We start from the raw sequence: 23,692 nt of genomic DNA on the forward strand, positions 1-23,692 counted from the left end.
CGGCTGCTGAATGGTGCCTCGCCTCCTCTTCGGGCGCTGGAGGTAATTAGCAGCTCAACCTGAGGACGAGTGTGAAGAGGAGGAGGAGCGGCCTCCGCCATCGCCGCCGCCGCCGCCGCCGCCGCCTTGTGCCTCAGGGGAAGGGAAGAAGGGAAGGGCAGGGCAAGGCGGGCTGTTGTTTGCGAGGCCCGACCGAGGAGGGCGGCACCCGCCAAGGGGGCCTCGCCTCGACCCCTGGCTCTGCTTGCGGTGTGTGTTTATTATGCGACTGACTGAGGCCTCCGCCCAGAAGGCCAAGCTGACTGAGGGAGACGCCCTGCTGTTTGCCAGCGACTGAGGAGGGCCCTCCTCCTCCTGGTGCTTCCCCAGGCGGCCTGCTGGCAGAGAGAGAGAGAGAGAGAGAGAGAGAGCGGCGCCGGTGGTGGTGGCGGCGTCATGTGACGGAGAGGCTGCTGCTGCTGCTGCTGCTGCTGCTGCTGGGCCCAGCGCTGAGGAGAAGAACCAGCAGCAGGAGGAGGAGGAGGAGGAGGCAGCCTCTTTCACTGGCTCTGGCTCTGGCTCTGTCTGACCAGGAGACCCGCTCCCAAGAGGGAGAAAGTGGGCGAGGAGGAGGAGGCAAGCCCCGACCCAAGGACCAGGAGGAGGAGTGGGGGGTTCTTCCATTAGCCACGGCGCCCTGCTGCCCCGCTTTGGGAAAGTTTGCGAAGTAAGTTCCCTGGCCTCAGAGGAAGAAGAGGAGGAGGAGGAGGAAGGAGAAGGAGACGCGTCTGGAATGGAGGGATGGGCAGGAGAGGGGCAACGGGAAGGCATGGGGGAGATGGGGCTGGGGGCAGCCCTTCCTTCCTTCTTTTCTCTCCTTCCTTCCTTCCTTCCTTCCTTCTTTTCTCTCCTTCCTTTCTTTATTCTTTTCTCTCCTCCTCTGATTCCTTTCCGCCTTTCTTTCCGTCCTCTCTTCTTTTCTCTCCTTCCTTCCTTTATTCTTTTCTCTCCTCCTCTGATTCCTTTCCACCTTTCTTTCCGTCCTCTCTTCATTTCTCCCCTTCTTTCTTTCCTTCTTTTCTCTCCTTATTTCCTTCCTCCCCATCCTTCTTCCCTTTCTTCCTTCCTTCCTCCTTTTTCTTTTCTTTTTTCTCCTTTTCTTCCTTCTTTTCTCTACTTCATTCCTTCCTTCCTCTCCTTTCTTCCTTTCCCACCTTTTCCTTCCTTCCTCTCATTCATTCCTTCTTTTCTTCCTCTCCTTCTTTCCTTCCTTTTGCTCCTTCCTTCTTTCCTTTATTTCTCTCATTCATTCCTTCATTTCTTCCTCTCCTTCTTTCCTTCCTTTTGCTCCTTCCTTCCTTTATTTCTCTCCTTCTTTCCTTCCTTTCTCTTCTTCTTTCCTTTCTTGCCTTCTCTCTTTCCTTCTTTTTTCTCCTTCTATCCTCACTTCTTTTCTCTTTTTCTTGACTTCTTTTCTCTCCTTTCCTTCCTTCTCTCCTTCCTTCTTTTCCTCCATTCTCTCATTCTTTTCTTTCTTCCCTCCCTGGTTGTGGAGGGATCAGTGTTTGGAGTACACAGAAGGACACACATCCCTTATGGACACTTTGGAAAACTTGGACAAAAAAAGGTTGTAGTTTTTGTGCAGCTGTGAAACTTAGGACTTTTTTTTGGGGGGGGGGGGGTCTCTCTTTTCCTCTCCTTATCAGGGCCAGGAAGGGAGACTGGCCTCTTGGGTCACTAGGAGCCAGTCTCTTGGCTTTGGAGCTTTGTGTTCACCTGGATCTGTGGAGACTGGGTTGGGTAGTGGATGGGATTTGTTGGATGGAGGTGGTTTCATTCCTTTGGGGGTTTTAAACATTATTTTTTCCCCTGAGGGGGAAATGCACACATTCATCTTGTCATGTGCAGGTTGGGGATGTGGCATGACAAGCATCTGACAAAACCCTAGGGTACCACCTCTCTGTCGAGGGGCATGCTTGGTGGTACCCTAGGGTTTTTGTTAGATGCTTCTCATGCTTCCCACACCTGCACATGACAAGATGAATGGTCTGTATTCCCATACACACACATATATATATATATATACACACACACATATACACACACACCAGGATTCTCTGGAATGTAGGATTTGACAAAACTTTGCAGCTAACTCTTGGGATACATTCCTCTCTTCATGTAGGAAGGAAAATTTCCCCATATGCGTTTGTATTCCTTATATTGATTTTAGTCTGTAGCACATAGGATGCTTTCTCCTCTCTCTCTCTCTCTCTTTCTTTTAAGTGGCAGTGGTCTTTAAACTGGCCTGGGTTGTGTCCCATTGAAATAATTAAAATGTCAATAGAAGGAAAAGGAAACCTATTTGCCTCCCCTTGGTTGTTTTTAAAAATACATACTTAAGAATCTCCCCTCATCATGTCTCAAGTAAGATGCCTGTTGAAATGGACTGTGAGATGTACCATGTTTGGTGGCTTTGGAAAGAAAAAAGCGTGCATTGGTTCAAGTTGCTGTAAGAATGTGATTCTAGTCAAAGAGCAGAGCTAAAACTGAACTTGAAGGCAGATGGTTTGTTCCTGTCAGATTGCAATGCCATGTTTTCAGTAAAAAGTATAGTGCCAACAACACTATTAACAGCAGTTTTGGTAATGTCACGTTTTCAGTCAAAGTTATAGTGGCAACAATAATATTACAGCAACTTTAGCCTCATTGGCCTCAACGGAGATCAATGTAATCCCAGTTTTTAAAGCAAAACAATCCATCTGTATTAAATTCTGTTGAGGAAAATGGGTCATTTCTCCCACATAACTTTAAACATAAATAATTGGAAAAGGTATCAACACTTTGGCTTCCTTCTTTGCAAGTTGCTTTCCTTGTGATGCAAGTATCTTGCATACAGGCTTTGTACTTAAGTGCCATACGTGTGGAACAGATGAATAGTGCTTCCTTTTGAGGACATTGTACTTGAATTCTCCAGAAATGAAATCCTTTCGTTTAGTTTAACACTTTGCTTTCTTCTTAAAGCAGAGATTTATAGATCAGGCAGACCATACCTTTTCCAGCTGTTGAGGCTGTTGGCTGTCATTTGAGCAGCATTTCAAATACTTGTACAGTTGTGTGTGTGCGCGTGTAACTTTTTGTAAAGGCAGGAAGTGCCACTGTTCACAGGGCTGCGTTTTTGTTTCAGTTGCTAGGAAAATTTAAACCTCTTTGATGGTGACACCTTTGGTACTTTAAGCTCTGGTTTTAAGTCCATAAAGTTTTTGTTATCTGTACTGAAAGGCCCCCTAAAAGTTCTGTGACTGTTATTCCATGAAATAATTTCCCAAGCATTTCTTAAAGTTTGCTTACAGACTAGGAGTCAGACCTAGATTATGTCACTAGTTTGACCTACAGATAGCATACATGAACTGGATTTTGTTCTCTAGGCTTTGAGACAATTGCTTTGTTTTATTGCACTAAGACTTTTAGATTACTTCTCTCTCTCTCTCTCTCTCTCTCTCTCTCTCTCTCTCTCTCCTCCCAGTCAAAGCAAAGTAATAGTTTCTTTTTATCCAGGCAGACTTCCAGGTTTTACTCTGACTGAATTTTATTCTGGTAAACAAAGGAAATACGAAAAAATAAAACCTTAAATAATGACAGCGTTTCATAATAATGAAAGCTCTTTTCATTATCAGGGAAGCATGTCTTACATTTTTACGGTCACAAAAGTAATCTACCAAAGCTAAAGTTATAATCTAACAAGTAGAGAAGAGGATTTGGCATTCCACAGCCTGATGCTCTCCAGATGTTTTGTATGGCAGCATCCATCATCCTCAGCTAGCTTCAGAAAGTAGTGCTAGTATGGGATGGTGGGGATTGGTCAGCCAACACATCTGGAGAGTACTAGTTGGATTAGATAAACCTTCACAGATGCTTTCTCTTTGGCCAGAGAAGCAGGCCTGTAGTAATCTAAGGTCCAAAACACCCTGCAGAAATAATAGTTTGAGACTGCTTTAATTGCCCTGGCTCAATGCTAGGGAATCCTGGGAATTGTACTCTATTGTGGCCCAAATCTCTCTGAAAAGAAAGGGCTAATTGTCTCACTACAGTTCCCAGTTTTCCCTAGCATTGAGCCAGAGCAGTTAAAGCAGTCTCAAACTGGATTACTTTTTGCAGTGTGTTTTGGACCAAAGTCAAGAGTCCTTTCTGGACATTTACTTTGAAATAAGCCCCATTAAATGCAGTGGGATTGCATTCTCAGTAAATGTATAGAATTACATAGTAAGGAGATTCTGTACTTTAAATTTCTGGAAGTTCAAAACAAAGAAAAGAGAACTGGAACTCTTGTTAGAGAGTGCATGTCCTTTAGAAGTATGGGCCCAATTTAACCTGTACAGTTTTAAGCCTTGCTAATTTTGCTAGGATGACATCCCTGTATTCCTCTCATCAGACACAAAAATGAACTTGAAATATGGACGTCCTGGAGGATGTTGGGATCTCTCTGTGGGTCAGGCTTTATAGCTAATGATGGTTTAGTGACAGGAATGAGTGTTGTTCTAGCTAAGGCTTGCTACCCCCCTACTTTGGTGCTGGTGAAGGAGAAGGTCTGAAACTATTGCTCGTGTTTTTAATTAACTATAATTTAGTGTGGCATCTGAAGGCTAAACTGTAGTTAATTTTAATTTAACTATGATTTGTTTGAAAAGAGCCAACTTCATGACAAACAGTTTTAAGCTGGTTTGCTTCAAACAAGCGTTATAATTGTTATTGTGAGGACACAACAGCCACAACATCTGGACAACTGCATGATTTTTAACTCTTTTTGCCTGATGAAGAATCCAGTGGTGCTTTAAAAGCTTGCACCATGTATATTAGCAAACAATAAAGGTATCGCTATTTGGTGGATTTTGGATGTTGTTGTACCTTGCTATATGGCCAACATGGCTACTCCTGGATATGTTGTTGTTATTGTTGTTGTTGTTTTATTCATTTTTATCCTGCCTTTCTCCCGTTAAAACAAGACAAAAGCATTGCTCTCAGAAGCAGAGCAAGGTCAGGGCCATCCTGGCCTTTCTAGGAAGGAAGCTCCAAAGTCTGGGAATAGCCACTGAGAAGACCCTCTCCCTTTTCCCCACCAAATGATCCAGAGGCAGTCATGGTACAGAGAGAAGGACTTCTACAGATGAATTTATAACTCTAGTGGGCTCATAGTTAAGATTAGCCACATTTCCTTAAGTTATGGCAAGTGTGGTTAATCAAAAATAGATGCACAAGCTTCTCTGAACGCCTCTTTGCAGGAAGATGATAGGGGAGATGGGAGCACATGAGCACCAGGTTTGCTGCAGCTTCCTTATCTCACAATAAACCATGTTTTGTCATGACATCTGAACCACTTATCCTTCATCTCTCCCCCCCCCCCATACATTTTAGTGATGCACAAATTTTTCTTTGAAGTAAACTGTTTCTGCATGTGAGGTATTCTATCTTTGATACTGTCATCAGAGCGCTAGCTTGTTGGGAATCACTTCTCACACCAAGGAGATCCTATATGACTGAAGGCTAAAAAGTACCATGAAGTACTGTAATACTTTTATAATTGGTTGTTCCTTTGTTTTCCAGGGGTGGGGTGTGAAGAGGGACCAGAGGTTTCCTTTGTATTATGAGAACAAAGGAGATTATCACATGGGAGATGGGACATCCTTGTCCTGTCCCTGTCCCGTCCTTATCGCATCTGTGATACATTCTTATTGCCACTGACAGGACAAAGACTGGATAACTGCGGACATGTTAAGGACGGGAACGATCCCTCCTTACCCCCATGTGATAATCTCCAAAGTTGGTGCTTGTTCAAAACTTCACCGTTTTGGAGAAGAAATGGGCAGGTAGTGCAAGGTTAATTATTTAGTACTGTGTTGAAGAGCCCTTCCCTACTCCTCCCCATATATATTGTGGTTTCCATTGTCTAGAATAGATATTTCGCCCAGCGCTTATCAAGGGCAGGTCTCTGTAGGGACAGTAGTTTAGATTCACACCCCTCCCTGACTAAATGCTTACATCCTGCTTGTTTTCTTTCTTGCTTGCATTGCCTGTTGTTGTTTTTTTTTTTTTGGAGGGGGGTTGTTTTTGTTTGTTTTGTTTTGAATCCAGCTGCTCATGAATATAGGGGTCAGGGAGGGCCACCTAAATGTTTCTCTGTGCTTTCTTTCCAGACCAGCCAACAGTGCTGTTTCCTGTTCTTTGTTTCAAGGCTGGGGTTTGCGTCACACATTCCAAGTAGCATATGTGTGCTCTTTCCTGTTTGAGGCTGTTTTCTGGTAGATCAGTAGCCTGGACCCGGCCCCTTGTCACTGCCCTGCAACTCCCAATCCCCACCCAGTGAATTATCATGTCTCTACACACTCATGATTGCCTAAGATGCCTGGGTTATGTCACCGCAAGAAGCCTGCATTCACCTATTAACTCATGCTCTTCTGTACAGTGGTATACTCTCACAGATAGTTAAGGATTCCTATTCTGAATTTGATTTCTATAAGGGGAAAAAAACTAGGTTTAACTTCTTATAAAAAATAACTTGCACTACTTTGAACCGGAAATAATCTTTTCAAAGCCTGTATATCTGCTGGTAAAGGGGAAATTCTTTAATTGTGCTACTCACCAGATTGTCAAAATATGTTCATATCTGAAAGGTTTTACAGGAATTGCTTTTGAGCATCTTTTTCGTTAACTTTATCTTTCTGTGGAAATGATGACAATATTTTGAACATTTAGCACATTTCCAGGTGATCAGAGCACTTCACATTTGGTATTTCAGTAATAACAAAAGAAGCTTTTTAAATCTTTTAAATCAAACAAAAATTTCTGCACAAAATGGGACATTGATAGTTTTGGAGTTGGAGGATATTTCAAATTTCACTGGGTTCAGCTTATTAACCTTTATTTATAAAGCGCTGTAAATCTACCATGAGGCAGAACACCATATTCCTAAACCTTTCTTGAAAAATACTTTTCTAATTTTCTTATTTAAAACATAGATTAAAGGAGATTTCTGTAAGAAGTATGTCCTTATCTTCATTTGGAACAAACAAATACCATTCCTGTATACTGTGGAAAACATTCAGCATCCCTCTGATATAGTAGCACTTTGAGGGAAGCAAGGAGACATTCACAGTAAGAGTAGGCAGGCAGACAATCTTTAAGAGGAAGTTCAGAAGGAGAACTTGGAACATCTGCATTATTATTCTTGGTTTTGCTAGAGATTGGGCTAAAAATGCATTTTGCAGATACCAAATATTCAAGTAGAAGATTATGTGAAGATTTAAAAATAAGTGAGAAGGGCTGCATCTTCACTGCATAATAATCCAGTTTGACTCCAGTTTAACTGCCATGGCTCAATGCTGTGGAATTCTGTGAACTGTAGTTTGTTTTGGCACCAGAGCTTTCTAACAGGGAGGGCTAAATGTCTCACAAAACTACAAATCCCAGAATTCCTTAGCATTGAGTCATGGCCATCAAAGTGGTATCAAAATGGATTATTTCTTCAGTGCAGATGCAATCAAGAAGAGTTACATTATGAATCTGAGTTAAAAGTTAAAAGAATGCTATGGATTTCAACATCAGTGTTACTTGGGATCCAGGGTGAAAACTCTGAATATAGGAAAGAAATTATTTCACCTTTTCTTAATAATAAAATAATAAAAATTTTATTTCTATACCGCCCTTCTATTCAATCAGGGCGGTGTACAACATCATAAAAACATCAAAACAATACATCAATTACATTTACATTAAAATTACAACATATTAAAACAATCGAACCAGCTTGCCGCTGCTGGTCTGGGGGGGGGGGGGGGGAGAGCTAATTGGGGCTTGTGTCGGGGAATGCTGATTTAAACAAAAAAGTTTTAAGCCCCTTTTTAAACTGGGCCAGGGAGGTGGCCGAGCGGAGCTCGATGGACAGAGAATTCCAGAGGGTCGGGGCCAAGATGGTAAAAGCTCTCCTGGATGTGGAGACTAATCTGGCCCCTGGGACCCTCAGTAGCTGCTGCCCAGATGTTCTGAGAGCGCGGGGCGGATTGTATGGGGAGAGGCGGTCCTCAAGGTATCCTGGGCCCAAGCCATTTAGGGCTTTGTAGGTAATAACCAGCACCTTGTATTGTGCCCGGAAGCAAATTGGCAGCCAGTGCAAATCCTTAAGCACTGGTGTTATGTGGCTGGCTCTGGGTATACCAGTAACCAGCCTAGCTGCCATATTCTGCACTAATTGTAGCTTCCGGGTATGGTACAAGGGCTGCCCCATGTAGAGCGCATTACAGAAATCCAAACGAGAGGTTACCAGAGCGTGTACTACTGTTTCAAGGTGCCCCCGGTTCAGGTAGGGACGCAGCTGGCGAATCAGCCGAGGCTGATAACAGGTGCTCCTGACCGTCGCATCCACCTGAGCTGTAAGGTGCAGGGACGAATCAAGGAGCACCCCCAGACTACGTACTGAGTCCTTCATGGGAAGCGTGATCCCGTTCAGGACAGGTGGAACCACCGCCATCCCCGGGCCAGGGGAACCTATCACGAGCACCTCCGTTTTCTCTGGATTCAGACTGAGTCGGTTTTCCCTCATCCAGCCCATTACCGACTCCAGACAGGCCACGAGAGGAGAGACGCCATCCCCGGTCACTGCATCAGTCGGAGACATAGAGAAAACTATTTGGGTGTCATCAGCGTACTGATAACCCCGCGCCCCATGTCTCCGGATGATCTCTCCCAGCGGTTTCATGTAAATGTTAAAAAGCATGGGAGACAGAATGGCTCCTTGAGGGACCCCAGATGTAAGGGCCCTCTTGTCGGAGCACACGTCTCCCAGCTGCACCATCTGGAACCTCCCAGAGAGGTAGGACCAGAACCACTGGAGCGCAGTGCCCCCGATTCCCACCTCCCACCTTATTATAATGCATGTTCAAAGGAAGTTTGCAACCACTCCCCAAAATTCTGCACTGAACAGTATTGCTAATTTTTCTGTGACAGATGAATTAAGAGCCAGTGTGGTGTTGTGGTTTGAGCATTGGACTAGGACTATGGAGACCAGGGTTCAAATGCCAGCTCCATCATATAAAGCCATTTAGGTGATCTTGGGCAAGTCACACACTCACAGCCTCAGAGGGTGGCAATGGTAAAGGCAAACTTCCTCTGAAGAAACATGCCAATAATACACCATGATAGGTTTGCCCTAGGGCCTCCATAAGTCAGAAATGGCTTGAAGGCACAACAACAACAATGATGAATTACAAGCATAGTTTCAAATGGTACCTAATGCTCTCTGCACTGATGCTTGTTACAAGTGTAGGGCCACAATCCAGACCAAGAGGCTTGTATATGGAAGCAGGTTTCTTCATGTCTTGACATTGGCTAGGACAAGAACCACTTGTGTGCATTGGTTTCAATCAAGTGCTTTCCTCTCTGTCCTGTTAAAATCGTTATGACTTAAACATGCTTAACTTTGGTTAGATGGTTTTGTCCACTCAGGATATGCGTGCACTTATACTTTCCTTTGTTTTTGTTTGTTTTTTCCTCTTCAGAAACACAGTTACCAAGAAAATACTTGTGTGTAAAATACAAGATAATCTATTCGGTAAGTTTTCTTTGAAATTACTATTCTTCTGTCTACTAACTAATAAGATATAAAGAGGTGTTCTGTTTCATAGTGTTGTGCATTGTGTACATGAAAGTGAAGAATACATCAGCAAAAATACCTTACACAAGAGGTTCATTTGTATGTTGTGCTGAACCAAGGCTCTGCCACCAGCCTGTCTCACATTCTCTTTCCTATTCCTCTCCCTTGTGGCCAAAAGGAGGATTTCAGAGCTTTTTCCATCTTAGTTTGGTTAACTAAGTAATGTGGTATAGCTCATCGAGGGACAAACTGTGATTATATTAACTATGGTCAACATAAAACAATGAAACTTCATATCACAATATATGAAGATGGGTTGTTAAACTAACCCAAGTTAGCATTAACTGCTGTTCAGGACATAACTGGCTGACCTTAAACAAAAACTACTAAATTCATGCTGCTGGCCGTGCAGGAGAAGTGAGAAGCAAATGAACCCTCCTGTAGAATAAAATTGTGGCTTAGCATATGTTAACATGACTACTGGTACCTCTACCTTGATATGTACAGTGAGAATAGAGTGGTGGAATGCTTTTAAAATATATTTTAGGGATTTATTTTCCTTCAAAAAAATGTCAGGACATTTCATACAACATAGAAATATTAAAACATACAGATACTTAAATACAAAGAGCAGTGGCGGAATAGAATAAGCCATAGCAGAGGTAAGAGTGACACTTAAAATGTCTGAGATTTTTTTAAAATGAAGTTTTTACTTGATACCAGGCACTAGACAAGTTTTTTTGTGCGCTATGATTGCAAACGCCTGATTTCCAATTGTGTCCCAATGTAGCCTAATGCTGGCATGAGTACCAAGGCTGCCTCCTATGCATGCTACAGTGCATGTGTCGGAAGAAGCGTCAGTGTGCCCCGGAAGGGGTAATGTGACACGTACAATGCACCACGCCATGGGCACAAGCCCCATTATTTTTAATGGAGCTCGAGCATGCACAGAATTCCCCTTACGCAGGGGGTGTTCCAGAATGGATACCCGTGTAAGGGAAGGGCCCACTGTACTTAGATTTATGTATTCTTATTAGTGCCCTAAATTTACACATGTACTGAAACTCTTCTCATATAGGCTGAAAGACCTTATTCAACAAAGATTTGATCAAGTCTCAATCATTTGTGTTAAGAAAAGGGAGTTTTGAGACACAGATAGTGCTCCCACTGCCATAACAGACTTTCCCTGTAGTTTCAATGTGAGAGTCAGCTCCATGCTGAGAAAAGAGGATGTTGGTGTGGGAAGGCTATTGTCTTTTATTAATTTAATGAGGAGATCCACATATACAGGATCTCCATCAGGCTCTAAACAGGGGGCATATTCAGTATGTGGGTTTCTCAAAGTCTGCTTTTTAGAGAACACAGTATAGAAACACTGAGTACCCACAAACATTTGGATTATTATTGTAATCCAATGTACTTTCTTTGTGTTGAGCATTGGGTTGTTAGATTGTAACATGTACTATGTGTAGATGGCCCAGTTCATACATAACATTAAGCCAGCGTTTAGCACAGTGTGCACATGTTGTAATAAGCCAGAGTAAAAAAGCCTTACACTCAAGTGTTCCTTTGTCCTTCTCTCCCATGGCCAAAACAGGGTTTCTGGTGTGTTTATTTTCACTTTCTACAAAAACTTGGTTATTACGCTTCCCAAAGACTGTGCTTCAAAACTAATTAGCTATTTATAACCAAAAAACAAACCAGGTTTTCTGCTTGTTTGTTTGAAACTGAACAGAGTTTATTTTAAATCACTTATCTCTGAACATATGAGCAAGCCAATTTTCATGAAAAGTAAAATAAACTTAGCAGGAACATAAATACTTGTTTATTTCCTTCTCTCCCATGTTCTCTCAGCACTGTGCAGAATAACAAGAGCTTTTCTGCATTTCAAGACTTTTTTTTTTTTGGCAAACATTTTGTTCACACAAAATATTATTGTATTTTGTGGGGGGAGACCTTTTGTGCAGTTCAATAGTTTTTGTATAAATAACATTTTTACAAAAGCCTGAAGTGTGAAAAATTATCCAAAAATTTGCACAGAAAATCCTTTCTAAGGGGCTGATCAGACCAGGATGGCCTGGCTCCATTATTCACACAGGTTGGTCTTCAAGTCAGCGCCAGGATGGGCAGGTGTTTGCACACCTGTCCCCAACCCAACCCAGGACCCACTACCAGGTGCATTCCTTACCATGCTGCATCATTGCTGGTACTGAGAAGTCCCCCCCCCAATACTGCATCTGATTTGGAAATGGGGAGCCTGGCTGCACACACATGTCCAGGCACCCCATTTCCCCATAAAATGCAGCAACGGGGGGCTTCTCGGCTCCAGTGATTGTATGAAAAGGTAAGAAGTGTGGAGGGCTTTGTAAATAGCCAGGGTTTGTTGCAGAGTTTCTAGGAAACTCTGCAGCAAACCAAGAGTAAAATTGACCCAGGGTAATGGCTGTTTACCCCAGGATCAAGCCAGATCATTCAGATTCATGTCCAGTCACCCGTTGTTAGGCCAAATCCTGACCTGTGTCATCTGAACTGGATGATGTGAGGCTGGAAGGAATACAGACCTTTTGGCCTATGCGGACAACCCCTAAGATGCAAAAATTATATCCCTAGCTAGGACTTTCCCCATGCCTTGCAGAAGAAAATAAAGGCAGGAAAAAAATGAATCTGAGGCTGCATTTGCACTGCAGAAATAATCCAGTTTGACACCACGATGGCTCAATGCTAGGGGAATTCTGGAAACTGGAATGTTGTGGCACCAGAGTTCTCTGACAGAAAAAGTTCTCAAAAAACTATAGTTCCTAAAACTTCATAACACAGAGCCATGATGGTTAAAGTGGTGTCAAACTGAATTACAGTCACCCCTCCTTTTTCATGGGGAATCTGTTCCGGACCCCCTTGGGAAAACAAAGTTTTGCCTATATTCAAGCCCCATTGGCTTGAATATAGGCAAGGGGGTGCACAGGCACGTGCCATGGGCACATATCCCATTCATTTTCCCTCCATTTGTCACTCACCCATAAGCAAGGGACACGAGTCCAAAGACCATGAGAACGTAAGGAGGACTGTATTTCTGCAGTGAGAATGCAGCCTGAGTCTTTGTTGGGGTTGTTATGGGTCATGCATGTAGTGTCACCTGGCATGTATGAAATATTGAAATTGTGTTTGTTCATAAAAATAAGGATTGCAACTTTAAATACACATTGATATACTTATTTTTATATAAAACTACTGTATGTATTGGACATAAGGATATGCTGAGATCTTTTCTTCTTGACATAGTAGCTATCTACAGGCTGAGTTTTGATGTAGGTGACCACTGATGGTGCACGTGTATTCTGCAATTTAAGTCTGAGGGTTGCAAAACTGATTCGTACTTTAGTTAGTTGAACTAGCATGGAGTAAGAAGTTTGAAGATTATTGGTTTGGTTTAATATTTGAGGCCATGTGCTCAGCCTTCATAATGGATTAGATCCTGCTCATGTCAGCATAAAGTTGTGTAATTTATTGATGGTGGCAATGGGTATTTAAATTGCTTAATATAATTGATAATAAAGTGAAATCAGGGGCAACTCATTATAAATGTAGTAGATGCTTATATTCACAAGTTTCAGCATTTTAAAAGATTTACAATGTCTGAAAGATAAATTTGTACAATCAGTCCTCTATATTGGCAGACTGGCCATCTGTGGATTGAAGCATCTGTGGAAGTCTCTATTATTGTCAGTGCAGTGCATGCATGAGACCGTGCCTACACAGTTACACGGATGTTACATGTCCATTGACAGTGATGGGATTTGAAGTCCTGCATGTTGTTGTTGTTGTTGTTGTTGTTGTTGTTGTCTCTGAGGGTGAGGGGTGGAATGTGGACTGGAACCCTCACCGATATGGAGGGCTGACTGTATAACAGTTAAAATCATGCATTTTGGAGAGACAGTAACATTAGCCAGCAGAGGTAGACCCTGGCCTAGGAGAATCTTCAAAACACAACAAGACAAAACAAAACCAAAAAAGTGTCTCTGTCAGCTAGCATTAAAGTTTTATGTTTTCATTCCAAAGCTGGTTGCTTCCAATATGTACTTTGACATTGGTAGGGTGCTTCTGAGGAACAAATTTAAGTCTTCCCTAATTAAGCCTTCATCTAATGCCAGGGATTTCTTATAGAGTTCCTAATAACCATTGTTGATTTGCTTTAAGATGAACTTTCTTAATAGTAATGTAAATTAAACAGAAAAGCTACTATAGACTTCTAATACTAAAGTTATGCGAAATGGAAAAAAATGGTCTGTGTCTGTCTGTTTCTGTGGTCAGCATGCAACTTGAAAGGCTTGGCATGTCAGGGAATGACCAAATGGCAGTTCTAGAGTGAAAAAAAAACCCAAGCCAAGTTTATTTAATCATTTTTCCATACCCATCATATTTCCTGTTTCTTTTTTTCATGATTCATTTATTTAAATGCTGATTTTGTATCTTACTCATCTTTCCATCAGATGTTCACTCTTCAGATCTAACATCATGAATTCCTATCTCTCTTTCTGTGTTTAACTTGCATGCATTTTACCTCCATTTTTGTCAGTGGAGATCTACTTTTAACTCTGTTAAAACAATGTCAATATGATACCTTGGACCTCGTCTTAGAAAATTGTTCTTTCTGCTCTCTTGACTTTGGTCATAAATTGCATTGTCACCAACGACAACCTCAGTTGAGCTAAAACAGAAATTTCTTTTAAACACAATTTGAAACTACTTTCAGACCTTGGTCTCAAATGCTTGTTAACATTAAAAGATGCTAACAGAAAAGAAATGGTAACTTCCATTATTATTATTATTAACCTTTATTTATAAAGTGCTGTAAATTTACACAGCGCTGTACATACAATCTTTTTAATTGGATGGTTCCCTGCCCTCAGGCTTCCATGAATGTGAAAAGAAAAATTGGGGAAACATTTCTCTTTATTTTAAAGGGGGGTTGTGTCCTAGAGTTTTGTGTTGGTTGTGTGTGGTTTTTGGCCCTCTCATCTCTAGCTGTTGCCCTCATGAAATTTCCTAATAAGGGTTGTGTGACCAAAATGGAAATACAGCCCTTTTCCTAGACTGTGACTGATTGGGTTTTAAGGAATAGAAATATTTGGGATCCAAAGAGATTTACTAGGCAAACCCAGTAGGATTTTTAACTTTAGATAGCTGACCCTCTATATCTGAGGTTCTCAACCTTCCCCAATGCCGCAATCTTTCATACAGTTCCTCATGTTGTGGTGACCCGCAACCATAAATTTATTTTCATTGCTACTTCATAATTATAATTTTGCTAGTGTTTTCCAATGGTCTTAGGCAACCCCTGTGAAAGGGTCGTTCGACCACCAAAGGGATCATGACCCACAGGTTGAGAACAGCTGCTCTATGTGATATCATAAACTATAATACTTTGCAAAATCCCTCTTTTTAGACACAGTTTGCCATGGGAAGCACTACTGTCTGAAAAAACATCTAACTTTTGTCAGTGATGGTATCGCCTAAAAATAAGGAAAAGATTAGTAATATTTATATTAATCTATTTTGCATTCTTAAACTACAGCTGTACTTAAATTGCATCTTAACTGTATCAGATTAAAATAAGTAAATCCCTACATAAATAGTTTCAGTATTGTAATGTAACTTTGAGGATGACTGTACATATAAAAGAATGCAAATTCTTTCAAAACACTTCCTCCCTAAATATTAACACTATGTTGCAGTGTGAAGATAGGTTTGGAGTTTATGATACATTGATTACATCCAGAAAGCATAATTTAAACTATATGTAGTTTGCAGGTTTACCTTTTGCAGATTTGGTTTTCCACTAATTTGTAGTGCTGCTTAACTAGGACGCGTTCCAGAAGCGCAAAAAGTACATAGTAGGTACGTACTAGGGTTAGGAAAGGGCGTCCTTTCCGGACGCCCTAACCCTAGTACGTGCCTATTACGTACAAAATGGCGGCGCCCTATACATATTCTGATGTGGTGGACGCTTAGCGTCTGCACGTCTCAGTGCCCTTGTGATACCGCAGGGGCGCCATTTGCACCTTGCGACGTCACAACGGCACCGCAAGAAGAAGCTGCTTTTTGCGGCTTCTTTTTTGCTGTGAGGAGGAGCTGCGCGGTTTGTCCGCTGCGGCTCCTTCGCGCAGCAAACATGGGCGCTGGCAGACCGCCCTTTTGGGAGGTCTGTAAAGCACCTAGGTCAAACTCCTTGCCCCTTTCCTCTTCCTCCTCTCAATCTCCTGTCCTTCTAACACCACCAGCCTGTCACTCACTTGCCACCACAAGATTTCATTCAGGGTTTAAACCCCTTCCTTAGCCCATCAACCTCCTCCATCCCATTCCCTTTTTTCTCAGTCCTTTTGGCAAGCTGGGAAAGTGAATGATAGGCTAGATAGTGCTTTTTTCCTTGTTATATTTTGCCTTTCACCCTTCTAAATGGTAATATGCGAAGTATTCCATTTCAGGGATAGCTGGTTTAGAGAGTGTTAAACTATATCATAGAATAGAAAATATACTATCTGGAAAAAACCCAACAGCAAGACAAAGCAGATGTTCTTGAGTGACTAGAGCCTTAAAGAGCAGTGTTACAGTCTGAAGACACATTACAACATTGTAGGTTCCTATTTGTTCCATCTAATACAGAATTTGGGTGGTTGAACTCTTGTCAGTTTGGAAGCAAAATGAGGCCATGCAGAAATACAGTAAGAATTACGGTATGCTCAGGAAAATTCCTCAGTTTTCAGAAGTATAGTGGGTCCTTGCTATCTGCTGGGCTTTGGTTCCAGTTTGGACTTTCAAAAAAATATATTTTCAAGCTGTGGATAGTTGAATATGTGGCTACAGAATCCATGGATACAGAGGGCTGACTGTATATATGGATTTGTCACGTAAAAGGGGGAAATGCCTATGAGCTTGAAGGTGTCATTTGTGGGAAGACAGGAGAAGGATGTTGGCCTCATTAAGTGATCTTTTCCCATTCCTGTTCTTTGCAAGAAAAGGTCTACTTTTTCCTGCTCTCTGGAAACATCCCATTCCCTGCTACATAGCAATAAGTCCTCAGACTTGCAGATGGTGGGGAAAAGTATCCTTTTTTTCTTTCTCCTAAAATGTCTTTCCCCATCCCTGTTTGTTATGGTTTGAATTTTGCTCAGTTCCTTCCACATTTTCAAAATTTAATTCATCTTTTTTTTTTAAAAAAAAGGTTTCTTTCCCCCTTCTTCTTAGAAAGGAAAAACCGTCATGCCATTCTGTGTGCTTAATTTGTTTTCCAAAGTCTGCTCTTTCTTCTTGCTCAAGGTTGTGTCTGTATTTCTCTGTGGAAGCAGTAGCTTAAGACAGGAAACCAGATAACATTCTGGGCTGATAAGGCAGTACATTGTCTTATTGAGGTGTCTGGAGACTCCCAGTAAGTTTTAATAGTTATAAAATTGGAGGGTAAGAGGAATGGCACACTGTGTTAAATTGCTGAATTGTATTAATATTTGTATCTACTCCACGTTTATGGGTACTAGTATTATATTCATAAGGTTGCTGTCCTAATTCTAGTTGAAATTTATTCTGCATTAAACAGGATACCAGCCTTGTGATATCTACATCAGAACATTTTGAGTTGTCTAACAGAATCATATCAAATGTCAGCAGTTATTCTGAGATCATAAAGAACAGTGGTCCACAAATTGTGCTCTTTAAGGGATTTGGGACTTCAGTTCCCAGAATACCAGACTGTTGGCCAACATGGCTGAGGCTTCTGGGAGCTGAAGTCGCAAACTCTTAAAAGGTACAGTTTGGGGACCACTAATCTAGAACATAATAAAAATGTTTCCTACTTTCCTCCCAATTTTGGTAGCTTTCATTTAAGCCTACAGTTTATATTCTATACACAAATAAATTAACGATTCAGTTGGTTTAATCATCCAAAAGATTGAGCCATCTTTTTTGACTGGAAAAAATAATGGCTTTACTGTCTCAACAATGAGTGGTATTTGTTGGTATCATTTTTCTTTATTTGCATCTCTTTTTTACTTTTTCCAGTAGCTTACAAAGATGCATGTGTTTTAGTAAACCACAAGTCTGTATATGTAATTTTCTTTTCCCTCTTGACCATTTGATTGTTCTGCTAAACATATATTTATTTAGAAACCTATTTCTCTTAAAGCCTCTCTTTGTAGATGCTTATTTTCCCTTTTCCATATCTCCAATCACATCATTCCTAGATCTTTTTTCCTTTACATATTCCTATGGTTTTGGCTGGGATTGAGAGTAACTTTGTGATACAGATAATGGAATCTTATTTAGTGAAATGCTGAAGGAGAGAAATAATTATTGGAGGCAATATGTGCTGAATGTCTTTGTTAAAACATAGCAGGTAGATGTTTTCTTTGTTTTGGCTTTTGGCTATACAGCAATTTATTTCATGATCTGCTAAAGCATTTTGACCAGAGAGAAAAAGAAAGAAAGAGAGGGAGATCACTACCATATTGAGGCCATAGAGTTTTTGGAATAGGATTATTTGTTGAAGGGACTTTCAGATAGCTTTGTCCTCTGTGACAAAGCTGAATCCAACACTAGGTGTTTGTAGAGGTAGCAGTAGTCCAGATTTCACAATTGCCTCATGCTATTAACTTCATTACATTTTGGAGAACTAGGCAAAACCCTTTGCATCTTTGTCCCATTCTTGATCTGTCCTCTTTCTTCATTTTATTTTGTAAGAAGCCAGTCCCTGACACCGCATAGAATGGTATCTGCTTTTTGTTAACAGAGAAGAGAAAAGGTAATTCTTTCAAACCACTCCAGTTTTAAACATTTACTCAGAAAATAAGTCCTACTAAATGAATTGTTCTATAAAGTTTTGCCTCTTCAGTACTACGCTAAAAGAGTTGAGTAAGAGTGCTTAAAAGAAAAAGTGTCTTGACACAAACTGTTTAAATAATTTTTAAACATGCTACAACTGTTTATACATATGTGAATTGTCTTTCCTTCCCTTGCACACACAGTTATGTCATAGAGTCATAAACTGGAAGACACCACAAGGGTCATGTAGTCCAGCGCCCTGCTGTGCAGGAATACACAACTAAAGAACTTATGAGAGAGAGCTGTCTTTGGACTGGATTGTGGGGAGCCCACAACCTACCAGAGCTGTCCATTTCACTTGAACAGATGTTACCGTAAAGAAGTTCTTCCTAATGTTTAGCTGGAATTTCTTTTCTTGTTATACAGACTCGTGAATAGTGGAAAATCAGTTAGTATTTTGCTGTAAATTATATAGAAAATTGCAGTGACTCAGTAGTATTGGAAACCACGACTCTGAAAGCACTCTTACTTCCTGGTACATTCGCTCAAGAGGGTAGCCTTAAAAATATACCTTGAACTAGCTAAGAGTTGCTAACTTTGGCCTGAATTTTAGAGTAGACCCACTAACTCAGTGGGACATTGATAAGTTAACATTTATGTAAATTCCACAGATTCTGTGCATCTGATCTAGTTGCGACTATCAGTATCATACCTTCCAGCTGTTCTAATTTTGCATGGGATATTAATTGCTGTCCCAATTAATTATCTGTTGTCCCACTTTTTAGCTGCTTTTAAAATGTTCCAGTTTCTGTCACCTCTTTCCACTTTCCCCTTCGTACTAAGCTTACTTTAATTGTTTAAAATTATGTTCACAGTGCAAAAGTGGTTTAAACTCAGTGAACTCAGCGGGGGAAGAGGAAGGTAGTGGAATCTTAGCCTTCCCAGCAGACTCAGAAAAAAGTGAATTGCTGCATCGTCGCCTAGCTTGGCCACGTGTGTTCCAGTTTTCATCTGTGAAATGTTGAAGGAGATGCAATTTGATGTAGTCCATAATTAGAATGCAGTGGTGCATTTGTGACTACAATATGTGGTTAGTGCAAGAAGTTAATTTGGGCTTTTAAGTGCATAGTTGCCCTAGAAACATACTGTACAGTAAGTAATTGTCACTGATTGGGAAGGTAAATATTCATAGAATCATAGAGTTGGAAGAGATTACAAGAGCCATCTAGTCCAACATCCTACTGTGCAGGAAATCACAATCAAAGTGCTCCTGACAGATGGTCATCCAGCCTCTGCTTAAAGACCTCCAAACAAGGAGGCTCCACCACACTGCAAGGGAGCATGTTCCACTATTGAACAGCACTTACTGTCAGTAAGTTCCTCCTAATGTTTAGGTAGAATCTCTTTTAATGTAGCTTGCATCCATTGTTCTGGGTCCTATTCTCTGGAACAGCAGAAAACAAGCTTGCTCCATCCTCAATGTGACACCCTTTCAAATACTTGAAACAGGGCTATATCATATCACCTCTTGACCATCTTTTCTCCAGGCTAAACAACCCAGTTTCCTAAATCACTCCTCACAGGGCATGATTTGCAGACCCTTCACCTTTTTGGTTGTAATTGCATGCTTCCAGCCCTTTAGTTTTATGTAGCTGTACATATCTTTTTTTAAAAAAACAACTGTATTTAATTTAAAAAAAATACTTATACACTCATCCCTCCACATTCACTGGTGTTATGGGCACAGGACCCCCATGCATGTGGAAAAACCACAAATAACAAAAACAGTATGTTTTTAATCTGAGAGAACACCTCTCTAGCAATTTCTGGGTCCTCTGTGGTCAACATCTGCCAGGCACTAACCACAGAATAATAATAATAATAATAATAATAATAATAATAATAATAATTATTATTATTATTATTATTATTATTATTATTATTATTTGTATACCGCCCTATGGGAAACCAATCCGGGCGGTTTTGCACTAGAAGAGCTACAAATGCCTAGTGCAGTGTTCTCTCTAGAAATCTCTAGGTCCTTCACTACAATCTTTGGTTAAAGTTGACCATAGGGTTGCGCTGGAGGACCTAGATATTCTTAGAGAGAACATATTAATAAAATCTGTGAATAATCAAATTCACAAAAGTCAAAGCTGCAGATGTGGAGGGATGAGTGTAATAATGTTTCTATCCTGTAGTTCTTCTCAAAATTGAGTAGTCATAAGAGCATAGAAGGCATTGGCATGCACAAGATGGACATTCATAAATAGATCTTAAAGACCATGTTGACAGAACTGTAGATAACATGAAGTTCCACTGAGCTATATACCCCAACCAGCTGGATTTCACGTACATGTTAAGTATCATCTACTGAAATCAATACAATTTAGCTGGGTCATGTTGTGACTCTTTCAATAGAAAAAATCATTCCTTCAATCAGGGCAGAAATTATGACATCCCTTCTCCTGTCTTCCTTGTACATACTCATTTCTTCTGTCTGTCTCATGCTCTCTTCTCTGTCAGACTACTGTTGAAGAAATACCTTGAAACTTTGCTTGGACTTTACCTTTGCACCTGTTCTTATTTGCTTACAGCAGTCAATTGCTTCACTTGCCTTGCCGAAGTACAGGGTGTGAGCAGAATCTTATCAAAGCTGTGTCCTGTTTGGACAAGTTGCATTGCCTTGGCAGAAATTCACAGGGTGGAGTGACTGGGAGGAGGCAGTAAAATAAAACTGTGTGGCTTGTTAACACACACACACACACACACACACACACACACACACACACACAGAGGGTGGAATGTTTGCTTACTGGATCATTATTAATTATTTAGTTTCACATTACATATAGCCTTCATACTTTTACCTATATAAAATATTTTGATGCAAAATAGTTTATATAATTTGTTTTTAAAGTGGCCAAAGATTTATCTTCTATTAACTATTGACCATGATAAAAAATTGTTTCCAACAATAATATTTAAGAAGGAAAAGAGGAGGAGGAGGACAAGGTTATTCACCCTCCTCAGAATGTGTGCAATACAGTTTAATAATTTTTATGAAGAGAGCAACCCCACTCTTTCACCTGTTGTTTATTCCCTTTTGTTGTCATTCTTTCCAGTAGTTCATGAGAAAAACAGTTTTGACATTCAGGTAAACTTCTCTCCTTGTCTAGAACTTGGAAAGACTGCTATGGTTACTGTCTGTTGGTTTGAGATTACCAAATACGTAAGGAAAAATATTGTAAAAGAACCCTAATTAGTTACTAATTAGCACCAGAACTCTTATTATATATGAAAGAGTAGCTACTAGCCAGAAAAAAAATCTGAACATTTTATTTTGCGTTTTTCAAAAATGTGTTCTAGCCAAATCTTTCAGGTGCATTCTCTTTTGCTCATGGCCTCCATAATCCACACTATGTACTGGAGATGATAATAATAACAACAATAAGAACTAGATTACTGTGGCTTTTTGAAGCTGCCCGAAGTTAGGGAAATCTGAAAGCAAAGATGTGTAGGGAGATTGGTTCAAGAAAATACAGTTTGAGCTTCCGCAGACGGCAAGTCCTGGCTTTCTGAATGAGCGCGCGCACAAGCAGCAGCACAAGCAGGAGTGTGCACCCATTGGCAAGAACAGGATTTTTACTATCCATAGGGGGATCCAGAACGGATCCCCCATGGATAGTAAGGGTGCACTGTACACTTTTCTGAGCAATATCTGTACACAAGTAGAATAGAGAATGATTAGCTGAAGCCCCTTTGCTGGCACGAACCACTCCAAACCATTACCATGTGCCAGATGATTAGCAGAAAACTGAAACTGCAATAAAAGTCACATTCTTGTTTGGTGCAGGTAGTTACACCTTTGAGGAGATAGTAGAGGTGCAAAAGTCCAACCTTTTCTTAGTGGCTGAAGGGATATCAATTACTGAATCTCTTCTACCAAGCCAAAACATAAATTACAGTATTAGAAAATCATACTACCACTCCATGTGAGCATAATCCTTGAGCAAGCACTGCATTTTACTTATGGAAGTGAAAGGTGGGTGGCTTAATACTACAGACTTTGCATATAAAAAATCTCAGTCATTGTATTAAAAAATTATAAAACTGTATTTATGATAATGGCACTAAAAATACTCTGCTTAAGACCCTAGAAAGCCACAACTAATCAGGCTACCCACTACCAGAGACTATTGTAGCTTGGAATATATCACTATCAACAGTTGCCATTGCCTAGGGCAAGATTCCTTGAGTAAGTTGTGGGCACTTGGGCGTCAGCAAATAAAATGACTATGACATTGTATGTCCTGAATTTCACTTACATGTAATTTTCATGAGCTGTTATAAGTCTTGTACCCAATAAACATCTTGAGCAGGAATCAGCAGCAGCAGCTCATGAACTAATTATGGTGGGGGTGTTTCTCACCCTGAAATGGTGAGGAGGATGCTGCCACCCCTTTAGTCTGCAGGTACCAGCATCAGACAAAGTATAAAGTGATGATGAAATTTCTGGCTTCATGGTCACCCATTCATCATCATCATCATCAATAATACTTTTAAATTTTACAATACAAATTATTACACTTTCTTGATACAAATATATGCCTTAACCCTTTACTTATTTTATACTATCACCTCAGTGCACCCCTTCCCCGGACCATTCCCATCCATATACTCTAACCACAATTTAAATTCATCTCGTGAAGGTAATTTTCCATCTTCTTTTCTTAATACTTTTTCAATAATTTTTTCCATATTTCATCAAAATCATTTTTCACTAATTTTTCTTCACTTTCAGTTTACATGTTAATTTATCATTAATCGCTATTTGCCAGACTTTTTTATACCAACCCTCCAATTCCACATTTATTTTCGATTTCCAACTTGCTATAATTAATCTCACTGCTGTAAATAAATATGTTACAAGATTTCTTTCTTCTTTTTTCCATTCTACATCATTATACAGTGATAGCAATACTATATTTGGTTTTCTATCTATTCTTATATCCATAATATTTTCTGTTTCTAATATTACTGTTTCCCAAATTTACATTGCCACCACATATGTATATATCATCCTGCTTCATTACATCCTCTCCAACAATATTTTGAATTATTATTATTTATTATGTAATCTCACTGGTGTCAGGTACCATTTCCAGAGCAGTTTATAATAATTTTCCTTACTTTGTACCAATAGGTTTTTCAAATGTCTTTGTTCCCAAACTTTCTCCCATTCATTTTCACAAAATTTACATT

The 23,692-nt window shown here is 40.4% G+C and overlaps 1 protein-coding gene across 1 annotated transcript in view; it reads left to right on the forward strand.

The window, feature by feature from the left end:
• Window positions 1-525: 525 nt before the first annotated feature.
• KLF3 (KLF transcription factor 3) overlaps window positions 526-23,692 on the forward strand; it is a 45,605-nt gene continuing 22,438 nt past the window's right edge. The window contains exons 1-2 of the mRNA XM_089525088.1: window positions 526-706; window positions 9,525-9,577. The gene's annotated coding sequence lies outside the window, so the exon portion shown is untranslated. The remainder of the gene's footprint in view (window positions 707-9,524; window positions 9,578-23,692) is intronic.

The sequence above is a fragment of the Sceloporus occidentalis genome, unplaced genomic scaffold (genome assembly GCF_023333645.1).
Source record: "Sceloporus occidentalis isolate IW3139 unplaced genomic scaffold, rSceOcc1.0.p SCAF_5, whole genome shotgun sequence".
Classification (NCBI taxonomy): Eukaryota; Metazoa; Chordata; class Lepidosauria; order Squamata; family Phrynosomatidae; genus Sceloporus; species Sceloporus occidentalis.